This window comes from Heloderma suspectum, chromosome 5 (assembly GCF_057233095.1).
Source record: "Heloderma suspectum isolate Gila_16-S chromosome 5, 16-S_ref, whole genome shotgun sequence".
NCBI classification, from domain to species: domain Eukaryota; kingdom Metazoa; phylum Chordata; class Lepidosauria; order Squamata; family Helodermatidae; genus Heloderma; species Heloderma suspectum.
Window position 1 is genome coordinate 6,134,147 of NC_139462.1, and position 12,119 is coordinate 6,146,265.

A 12,119-nucleotide genomic window follows, 5' to 3' on the forward strand; every position below is an offset into this window, starting at 1 on the left:
TTTCATACACCCCTACCTGCTCCTTCAGGGGGAGTGCAACCCCACCCAGAACAGGTTGAAAACCTTCCATCCAGTCAGCAGAACCACCCACCAACAGCATCTCAGACTTGTCTGGATTGAGCTTCAGTTTATTAGCCCTCATCCAGTCCATTGTCGCAGCCAGGCACTGATTCAAAACATCCACAGCCTCACCTGAAGAACATGAAAAGGTCATGTCATCAGCATACTGATGACAACACCCTCCAAAACTCTGGATGACCACACTCAATGGTTTCATGTAGATGTTGAACAGCATGGGGGACAAAACCGACCCCTGTGGAACCCCATCCTGGAGAATCCATGGGGCCGAGCGGTGTTCCCCAAGCACTACCTTCTGGAGCCGATCCTCCAAGTAGGAGCGAAACCACTGCAATGCCGCGCCTCCCCCTCCCAGCTCAGACAATCGTCCCAGAAAAATACCATGGTCAATGGTATCAAAAGCTGCTGAGAGAAATGACTTGGTGATCCCCAATGAGTTGTAAGAATACCATAAAAGCCCCCACAAAAATACACTTATTTTTCTGACATTTGGCATGCATAATCCCCTCCTAGAGATACTATGCCTGCAACTATCATTCACTTCTGACACAGAGAAAAATATATATATATATAGCCATTTTAAAATTTCTGACATTAGTCAATTGGAAGCATAAAACCTTCATTTTCTGAACCTGGGTTCATTACCAAGCTGAAATGGATGGACTCTTAATTGGTCCAAGCTGCATTGGGCCATCTTTAAAAGTGCTGAATCATAGCCTGAGTTCAGTTGAAGCTAGAGATGGGGAACACAACCCCGTTCCCACCCCACATGCTGCTTGCCACACACCCACCACTTACCTGCCCCTGTTGGGCTCAGTGGGCTGCTGCCCAGTGTCCTCCCATCCTTGCAAGCCTCCATTTTGCATGAAAATGACAGCTGTGCATTTTATGGCAATCCCCATTTTGCATAAATGGTAGCCTTAAAGAGGCCTATTTATGCAAAACCTAGACAGCATAGTAAGAAGCAGAGACATCACCTTGCCAACAAAGGTCCGTCTAATCAAAGCTATGGTTTTCCCAGTAGTAATGTATGGCTGTGAGAGCTGGACTCTAAGGAAGGCTGAGCACCGAAGAATTGATGCTTTCGAACTGTGGTGCTGGAGAAGACTCTTACGAGTCCCCTGGACTGCAAGGAGGTCAAATCAGTCCATCCTAAAGGAAATCAACCCTGAGTGCTCATTGGAAGGACAGATACTGAAGCTGAAGTTCAAATATTTTGACCACCTAATTCGAAGAGAAAAGTCCCTGGAAAAGACCCTGATGCTGGGAAAGACTGAAGGCAAAAGGAGAAGGGGACGGCAGAGGATGAGATGGCTAGATAGCATCACCGATGCAATGAATATGAACTTGAGCACGCTCCAGGAGAGAGCGCAGGACAGGAAGGCCTGGCGTGCTATGGTCCATGGGGTCACAAAGAGTCGGACACGACTGAACGACTGAACAACAACAACAAGCAAGTATACATGGTCAGGCAGGCGCCGGGGTCCATGGACTAGGGTCCCTGGGGCCAAGCAAGTGGAAACCCATCCAGTTCAAGCCCAATCTGGATATCCGCTGACATCCCTAGATGAAATTGGGAGTTGGTGTAGACCTGTAGTACCACAGTGTCCACAGTGCTCTTCAAAGTTGCTCAGCTAATATAGGACTTGGGGGCACTGTTTCATAGAATCATAGAATCACAGGATATTAGGGTTGGAAGGGGCCTATAAGACCATCGAGTCCAACCCCCTGCTCAATGCAGGAATCCAAGTCAGAGTATCCCTGACAGATGGCTGTCCAGCCTCATCTTGAATGCCTCCAGTATGGGAGACCCCACCACCTCCCTAGGTAATTGGTTCTGTTGTCATATTGCTCTAACAGTCAGGAAGTTTTTCCTGATGTTCAGGTAGAATCTGGCTTCCTGGAATTTGAGCCCATAATTCTGTGTCCTGCACTCTGGGATGATCGAGAAGAGATCCTGGCCTTTCTCTCTGTGGCAACCTTTCAAGTACTTGAAGAGTGCTATCCTATCTCCCCTCAGTCTTCTCTTTTCAAGGCTAAACATGCTCAGTTCTTTTAGTCCAAATGCAGTCCAAAATAGCATTTGCCTTTTTTTCAGCCACATCACATACTTGGCTCATTTTCAGCTTGTGATCTACCACAATTCCAAGATCCTTCTCGCTTTTGGTATTGTTGAGCCAAGTATCCCCCATCTTGTAACTGTGCCTTTGGTTTCTTTTTCCTAGGTGCAGAACTTGGCATTTATCCCTATTAAATGTCATTCTGTTGTTTTCTGCCCAGTGCCCAAGCCCATCAAGATCACTTTGAATTTTGTTTCTGTCTTCCAAAGTATTAGCTATCCCGCCCCATTTTGTGTCATCTGCAAATTTGATCAGCATTGCCTGCACCTCCTCCTCCAAGTCATTAATACAAACGTTAAAGAGCACTGGGCCCAGAACTGAGTCCTGCAGTACTCTGCTCATTACCTCTCCCCAGTTTGAGAAGTTCCCATTGATAAGCACTCTTTGAGTCCGATTCTGTAGCCAACTGTGGATCCACCTGATAGTTGTTTCATCTAGCCCGCTGTAAGGCCCCAGGCCTGAACCAAGCTATTAGTAGTTTTAGATGGGCTTAGATGCCCCATAATGCTCTCTGACTTTGGTTCAGAAGGCTGCTGTTTTCCCTAACAGGCCTCTTGTTTTACCAGGATGAGTTAAAGGGTGATAATCAAGCACTTTCTAGGGATGTACGAAAGTCACTTACCTTGAACGAAATTTGATTCGCGGTGGGGGGGAGGTGCTCCATCCCTCCCCTCGAAATTCTGGCGGGGGGGAGTCGCTCTGTCCCTCCCCCCTGAAATTCTGGTCGGGGGGGGAGGCGCTCTGTCCCTCCACCCCGAAATTCTGACCGGGGGGGGAGGTGCTCCGTCCCTCCACCCCCGAATCCTGGCTGACCGGGCCGTAAATGGTGGCGGCCATAGCCGCTGCCGTTTGCATCCCTGCAGTCAGCCGTGATAGGCTACGTAAATGTTTACGTAGCCTAGCATGGCTGAGTAAAAAAAAAACAGCGCGTATGCAAAAAAACCCAACAACACCGCACATACGCAAATGGCGGCGCCGATGGGCGCTGCCATTTGCGTTCCTTATTTTGGCACGTGTAGTCTACATAAACATTTACGTAGACTACGGCGAAAATAAGGGGAATGCAAATAGCATAGCATCTACGTTATTTGCATTCCCCTTATTTTCGCCGTAGTTTACGTAAATGTTTACGTAGACTAGACGTGCCAAAATAAGGAACGCAAATGGCGGCGCCCATGGGCGCCGCCATTTGCGTACGCGCGGTTTTTGGTTTTTTGTTTTTAATCAGCCGTGATAGGCTACGTAAACATTTATGTAGCCTATCACGGTACTTTTTTAAAATCTAGCCATGATAGGCTACGTAAATCTTTACGTAGCCTATCACGTTTTTGTTGTTGTTGTTGTTGTTTTACTGGAAATGGCGGCGGCGGTGGCAGCCAGTCAGAAGACCAGCCGCCGCAGCCGCCGCCGCCAAACCACCACCGAACCGCCGCCATTTGCGGACGAGCTTTTTTTTTTTTTTCAAAGTCACCCGTAATAGGCTACATAAAGATGTACATAGCCTATCACGGCTGACTTTGAAAATCTAGCCGTGATAGGCTACGTAAATCGTTACGTAGCCTATCACGTGTTTTTTTTTATTTTATTTTTTTATTTCACGGCCGGGGAGAAGGGGCGCTCCTCCCCGGCCTGAATTTCGGCGGCGAGGGATGGGGCACCTCCCCCCCAGCCTGAATTTCAGCCGGGCGGGGTGTGGCGCCTCCCCCCCTGCCAAGAACTTCGGGGGGAGAACCAAAGCACCTCCCTCCCACCGCGAAGCAAGCTGCGGGATCAGGTAAGGGACTTTCGTCCATCCTTACGAATGTCCAGTGCCTCCTTGGCATCAGTTGAAAAAAAGTCTAAAGGAATGTTTGGATGTGCACTGAAGGATTAGATGTGGCCTAACGAACTGAGGCTCAGACTAAATGGAGGTACTGGTGGTTGTCCTGCTCTGGCAAGGTAAGTGTCAAAGCTAGGGAGATATAGGGTCAAATCCAATGAGCAAGTCAGTTAAGCAGGCAAATGATCAAGCATAGAATTGCTAGGCAAGTAGGTGGTTTCCAGAAGCGAGGTCTGAGGCACAGCCAAGGTGAAAGCACAGATAAGCAGCAAGGTAGAATACACAGTACAGGAAGCAGAGTTAAGATCAATAGCATGGAGATTCAATCGCAAGTGAAGATCGAGAATACAAGTCACTGGAGCCGGTAGAACAATGCTGTTCTAGCACTGGTAGGCACTGGCTAGGCTGAAAGTGAAGGCCTATATAGCCAGAGCTTCCTGAGCCCCACCCAGGCCTGAGATGAGGAGGGCCTTGCTCATGAGAACTCATTTCCTCTAGAGGAGTCCCCCTTTGTAATTGAGCACACCTTCTCAAAGGAGCCCTACTGGACTGCCAATTGAGATGATGATGATCTTGGGGGCCAGGGGTTCGCTCAACTTCTGCCTCAGAGGCAGAGTCCTCGCCACTTGTAGGGATGGAACTGGGGCCATCCTCTCTGATGGCCCAGGCTCCTCCTGGTCTTCTGACATGGCCTGTACTGGGGTGCTCTTCATCCCTGGGAGCTCTAGCTCCTCCTTCAAGGAAGGTTACTCCAGGGGGAGGAGGAGGTATGGCAGTGGTCAGCAAACAAACTATTCCAGGATTGGGAGCAAGTGCTGTTCTGAATGGGATTGCACTCCCTTAAAAAGAATCAGGGTGCTTCTGGATGTGGTTCTGGATCCAGCATTATTTCTAGGTCTCTAAGTGACTGCTTTGACCAAGCCTGCCTTTGGCCAACTTTGGCTGGTGTGCCAGCTGGGCACTTTCCTGGAGAAGATGGATCATGATGACAATGTGTCCTGCTCTGAAGTGATTCCTGGCTCTTTGCTAAGCAAATACAAGGAAGTATACATCAGAGTATCAATTTTCAGGCAAATGGTTAAGCACAGTGTTCCCAGACACATAGAGCTTTTTCTAGAGAGAAGTCTGAGACATAGCCAAGGTCAAAAGCCAGAAGATCAATCATGCAAAATGCAGCACAAAAACAGAGGCAGGTAGAAATCCAGAGGTTAGTAGCATAGAGGTCCAAACACACAGCAAGGTCTGGGAGAAAACAGGATAGACAGACTAGGGCTGAACATTCAATACTGTTTCTAGGAGCAGCTCTCAAGTTCCAAGTGAGAGCTGATATAGCTAGAGTTCCTAGAGCTCCCCCCAGTGCTCAGTTGCATCGTGTTAGAGGCTTGTCAGATATCCTCCTCATCCGGAGAGCCTGACTCATGTGTAGTCCTCTTCAGTAAGCGAGCACTCCTTTGCCTGACCATCGTGCTTTCATGGATCTTAAGGGGCCTGCATTCTCAGGGGCCAGGTGGTGGCCCAGTATCTCCCTCTGCCTCAGAAGCTGAGGTCTCTGGCTCTCCAGGAGACATATCCAAAGACGTCACCACTGAGGGTCCTGGACCGCCTTGAGCAGTGCCAGCATCTTCTCAGGGGCCAGCTGGCTCTGAAGGTTCTGCCTCCTCCTCTAGAAGATGACTCCAGTGGCTGCCCTACACCTGGGACCATGACACAGTGATAGGGATGCTACAGAATTCTGCCACGGATCCCAGGGAGGCCGAATTCCAGTGAATTCGGCCCCCCACAATCCATGGCGGAACGGAGCAACCTGCCCCACCACCCCGCGAAAGCCCCGCAAAATGGAGCCTACCTGGCTGCGGCTCTGCCTGGCTGTGGCTCTGGCGGCAGCGGCGGCTCTGACGGCTCCAGCTGCTGCCGGGCTGCAGGCGCAAATGGGGGCCGCTACGCCAGCCACCATTTGCGTCCCTGGCAAGCCGTGATAGGCTACGTAAGTATATATGTAGCCTATCACGGCTCAGGGCAGGGATGCAAATGGCGTAGCTGCTGCCATTTGCGTCTGTGTCTTTAGCCGTGATAGCCTACGTATATATTTACGTAGCTTATCACGGCAAAAGACAGGGGTGCACATGGCGTAGCGGCCGCCATTTGCGCCCCTGTCTTTTGCCATGATAGGCTACGTAAATATATACGTAGCCTATCATGGCAATAGGAAGGAATGCAAATGGCGGCCGCCATAGCCGCCGCCATTTGCGTCCGTGTCTTTAGCCGTGATAGGCTATGTATACATTTACGTAGCCTATCACGGCTAAAGATACATACGCAAATGGCAGTGGCTACGGCGGCCGCCATTTGCATCCCTGTGCAGCCCTGCAGCTGGATGTCCGGCTGCAGGCGGCCCCGGATGGCGGCTCCGCGGAGTTGCCGTGGAGCAGAGCCGGCCAGGGAGGATTCCAGGGGGAGGGACGGAGCGCCTCCCCCCCACTGAGGATTGCCCAGTGCGGAGCCAGGTAAGAGTTTCATACATCCCTACACAGTGATCAGTTCCTTAATCACTTCCCATTTTGACAACTGCAACATACTCTATGTGTGGCTGCCCTTGGGGAATGCTTGAAAACTGCAGCTGTTGCAATATCCCTCAGCCAGGTTGCTTTATGGTGTTAGTTATGTAGACCATATTACACCAGCCATATCAATTGCACTAGCTTCCAGTTTGTTTCCAGACCAAAGTCAATGAGCTAGTTCTTATCTACAAAGCCATAAATGGTTTGGGGCCAGAAGATCAGAAAGACTGCATCCTCCCGTATGAATCTGTCTGTCTTTTACTATCTTCTTCAGAGACAGTATTGTTTGTCCCACCACCAAGAGTGCCTAGGTTGGAAAGGAGATGGGAGAGGGCCTTTTCTGTAGCAGCAACCCGATGGTCCTGTCCCATCTTCTCATCCTTCTCTAAGGAGCATAAAATGGTCCCATTTTGTCCAGTTTCACACAGGCAATTAAAATATTTTTTATTCCAATTCAGCTTTTAATATTTTCTAAGGTGGAGCTGATTGTACTCTCTCTGATGTTTTAAAGCTAGTTCTGTTTTCAATTTGGATTTTTGATTTGGGTTGATGCTTTTGTTTTAATATTCTGTTTTGTATATTATCTTGGAGGCCCTGCTAGTGCAGAAAGATGATTCATCATATTTTGATTGATAAATAAATAAATAGTGTCTGACCAGATATTCAGGGGCAACAAGGCAGTGCCATTGATTTCAATGAGAGAGATTTAATCACACCCTTACTGTACTCACTGAAGTGAATGGGAGGTGAAAGCACTGAGTGGAGGCTGGATCAGGCCCACTCTTTTGGTCAGAGATCATCCCACTGAAGTAAAGCCAACAGGATAATTCTGAAGGCTTTTCTGTGCAGAAAGCTTTGAACTTACTCTGAACACCCAGAGCAACTGCCACCCCAAAGAAGACTGTGGATAACACTGTTGCAGCGTAGATGGCATTGGCAGAGTTCAGAAATGCAGTACACTTTCCTTGAAAGACAAGAAGAAAGAAATTCTGCTATAATCACACAAAGCCGACATTCCACTATTGTCCCAGCAAATAAGTTGCTCGTACTCTGTGGCAAACTAAGTTGATCAGCATGCAACAGCCAGCTTCCTAAACCTCTTCAGCCCTACCATCTGCTCAAGGACTAGGCCCTTCAAGCTAAGTGGATAGAGGATGCAGGCATGAAAGCATCACATGTCGAGGACTCTTATCTGCCACTGTTCCCTGTCTGGCCTCAACAGAGTGGAGAGGCATCCTATGGAGCAGAGATGATCAACCTGTACCAAGGGTGGCCACTTATGAATTGCCAAAGAAGAGGAAATGCATCACCAAAAAAGAGGGCAGAAGAGGACAGTGATTTGCACATACTAATTTATATGTATAGGTGCAAATTTAGGAATCCTTCTTATAATTTAAATACATCTCATCATACTGTGGAAGAGTGAGACCAGCTGACCTGAGTGCCTGTCTGTTCAGTCAGCTGCCCAGGGGCTCACTGTGGATGGACAACCGTTCTTATACTTCTTCACCTTTAAACCAGAATTGGACTGGACGGCCTTCAAACAAAGGATGGTCCTCCTTAAAAGGACCACCCTATTACCTGGCCACCCTATCTGCAGGCTTTAGTCCTAAGCCAGATTCCAAAGCTCCTCTGCAAGCTGTCAGTCCATACCTCTGGCAGGAATGATCTCTCCTTCCCCTGGCAGCCCGCTGGGTGGGAAGGAAGAGGGGGAGAGAAAGGGAGAGAGAGCAAGAGGGAAGGGGGTCCCTGAAAGAAAGGGAGAACAGGGGTGGCCCTGCCCACTCATGGCTCTCGCACTGCCCACTGCTCGCTTTAGCTCTGCTTGTGGGCCCCAGGGAATTCCTCACCCCTGTTCGAGAGCCTCTGCCTGGCCTGGTAGTGCAGTCTGGACCAGGGGAGACCCACACAGCAGCAGTACGCAACCAGCAGAGTGGATTTCACAGAAACATTGTTTGCCACTGTAGGGACTATGGCAGCCTCGTCTGCAAGTTACAGGAAGGGGACAGTTTGGCAGTTAGCTAGTTAATGCATGGGATTTGGGACACAGCTAGCCTTAGGATCCCTGTGGCCTACAGTGATTCCCTGTTTCCTCCCTCCTGCTCCTTCCCCCGCTCTTTGCTCTCCACCATTGCTGGGAGCACAGGACGTGTGCTCTTTCCCTGCCTGAACACAACGAAATGCACTGAACAAACTCTTGTTCGGAACCGCTAGCTTTATCTGGATTTTATGCAAGAAACTGTGAGCAGAGCTGTTTTCTTTCTTAACCAGGGGAAGACCGCTGTCTCTTTTTATTAAGATAGCCTTGAGTGTGCATGTGGACTGGTAAATCTACCGAGAGTCCTTGGTCCTCACCAGACTCCCTCTCTGGGAGACCAGGGTTGCTGAGTGCATGTACTGGAGGTTGGGCCTGAAGGGCAGTTCTGGGGATTCTGCTCGTGTACCGTCCACCCCGCTGCACGACTGACTCCCTGGCAAAGGTGCTTGAGGTGGTCTCTGATGTGCGTGTGCAGTCCCCTAACGTGTTGGTGTTGGGGGACTTCAACGTACATTCGGGGGCCGTCCTCACAGGGGCACCTTGGGACTTCATGGAGACCATGGCTTCCTGGGAGCTGCACCATATTCCAACTGGGCCCACCCATGTAGCCAGTCATGCACTAGACCTTGTGTTTGTTTCTGGAGAAGCGGGGAGTGATCTGGAAGTCGGGGGTATATCCACACACACCCCTTGTCATGGTCAGATCACTATCTGGTGATGTTGGACTTCTCGGTTCCACAACCCCTCTGCAGGGGTGGAGGACCCATTAAAATGGTCCGCCCCAGTCGTCTTATGTATCCGAATGGATTCCTGAATGCGCTTGGAAATTCTCTGGGGTACACCAACGACCACTCGGTCGAGACCCTGGTGTGTGGCTGGAATGCTGCAATCACTGGGGCATTAGATCAGGTAGCCCCGAAATGCCCTCTCCCCCTGAACAGGGCTCGGACTGCACCATGGTTCAATCCGCGGTTACGAGCTCTGAAACAGGAGGTGAGACAGCTAGAGCACCAGTGGCGGAAGTCTCGTTCCAAAGTAGGGGTGTACGAAACCCCACTTACCTGGCTCCGCCGGGTTCCGTTGGGGGGGGAGGCGCTCCGTCCCTCCCCCCGGAATCCTCCCCCCGGAATCCTGGCCGGCCGGCTCCGCTCTGCGGGGATTCCGCGGAGGCACCGGCTGGCTCCGCCAGCAGCCGGACATCTGGCCGCTGGCTAGCAGGGACGCAAATGGCGGCGGCCATAGCTGCCGCCATTTGCGTCCCTGAATTCAGCCGTGATAGGCTACATAAAGACTTACGTAGCCTATCACGTCTGGGTTAAAAACAAAAAAAAAGTGTACACAAATGGCAGTGGCTACGACCACCGCCATTTGCGTTCCTTATTTTGGGCCACCTTAGTCTACGTAAATATTTACGTAGACTATGACGAAGACAAGAAAGGGGAACGCAAATAGTGTAGTGGAAGCTATTTGCATTCCCCTTTATTTTCACCGTCTTACTTTACGTAAATATTTATGTAGACTAAGACAGCGAAAATAAGGGGGAACGCAAATAGCGTCCGCTACGCTATTTGCGTTCCCCCTTATTTTCGCCGTCTTAGTCTACGTAAATATTTACGTAGACTAAGACGGCCAAAAATAAGGAATGCAAATGGTGGCATCCGTAGCTGCTGTCATTTCCGTACGCGTTTTTTTTTTTTTTTAACCCAGACGTGATAGGCTATGTAAGTCTTTACATAGCCTATCACGAATGGGCAAAAAAAGAGAAAAAAACAGACTACAAATGGCGGCGGCGGTGGCAGCCAGTCAGAAGACCAGCCGCCGCTGCCGCCGAAGCCGCTGCTGGAGCCGCCACCATCTGGAACATCCGCCCCAGGTAAGTCTCATCCTGGGGGGGATCCACAGGGGGTGGCAGGGGGGTGGCAGGCCGTTCCGCCATGGAGTTCGGGGGGCCGAATGCACTGGCATTCAGCCTCACTGAGATCCCTGGCAGAATTCTTTGACATCCCTACTCTAAAGGCGATCAGACAGGGGCTAGAGCTGTATCTTCAGCCTATCATGTGGCGGTGAAGGCAGCAAAAAAGGAATATTATGCTGTCTTTATCGTGTCTGCAGAGTGCTGTCCCAGGAGGCTGTTCCAAGTGGTCTGGAGCCTGGTCAGTCCATTTGCTCTGGAACCGCTGGAGCATTCTAAAGCCTCCTGTGAGGCCTTGGCAAGGTACTTTGCGGATAAAATTGATTGGATCAGGAGTGTTATTCCATGCGCTGTGGATACAGTTAGTGAGCAGGAGGCAGTCTGTGGCACACCAGTTTTGTGGGATCGGTTCCAGCTTCTTCCTTCTGATGAAGTGGACAAGGTGCTTTCATCTGTAAGGTCGACTGCCTGCTTAACTGATCCTTGCCCATCTTGGCTCATTATGGGCTGCAGAGAGAGACTGGGTGAGGGGATCAGGGCGGTGGTGAATGCCTCCCTTGAGGAGGGAGTGATGCCATCAGCCCTCAAGGAAGCAGTGATAAGACCACTCTTAAAGAAGCCCTCCTTGGATCCCCATGTTCTGAACAACTTTCACCCAGTCTCGAATCTGCCTTTTTTGGGGCAAGGTGATTGAGCGGGTGGTGGCAATGCAGTTGAAGGCACACTTGGAAGAAACTGATTATCTAGACCCATTTCAGTCGGGCTTCAGGCGTGGGCATGGGACAGAAACGGCCTTGGTTGCCTTGGTGGATGATATGAGAAGGGCTCTGGATAGGGATGAATGCTCCTTCCTTGTTCTCCTCAACCTCTACGCAGCTTTTGATACCGTTGACCACGGTATCCTCCTGGACCACCTGGGGGGGTTGGGCATTGGAGACACCGTATTACAGTGGTTCCGGTCCTTCCTCTCCAGCAGGTACCAGAGGGTAGCAGTGGGAGAGGAGGTTTCGGACCCATGGCCGAAACATGTGGGGTGCCACAGGGTTCCATCCTCTCCCCGATGCTATTTAACATCTATGTGAAGCCGCTGGGGGCTATCATCAGGAGGTTTGGGGTGTGGTGTCATCAGTATGCGGATGACATGCAGCTCTACCTCTCGTTCAAATCTTCACCAAGGTTGGCCGTACAATCCTTGTCCAAATGTCTGGAGATGGTGAGTGGCTGGATGGGGAGGAATAAGCTGAAGCTGAACCCTGACAAGGTGTTGCAGAGCGGAGCCGGCCAGGGAGGATTCCAGTGGGAGGGACGGAGTGCCTCCCCTCCACCGCAGATCCCCCACTGTGGAGCCAGGTAAGGGATTCGTACATCCCTATTGTTTTCCAGGCCAAATTCAAGGTGTTGGTTTTGACCTTTAAAACCCTATATGGTTCCAGCCCAGCCTATCTCAAGGAGCGCCTCCAGCAACACCAGACAGGCAGCATTTGGGGTGGGCTAGGGTAATTTTAGAAAAGTGGTGTTTTTAATGTTGAATTTTATTGTGTAAACTGTTTTTATTGTTGTACATCGCCCAGAGTGGCTGGGTGGCCGGCCAGAT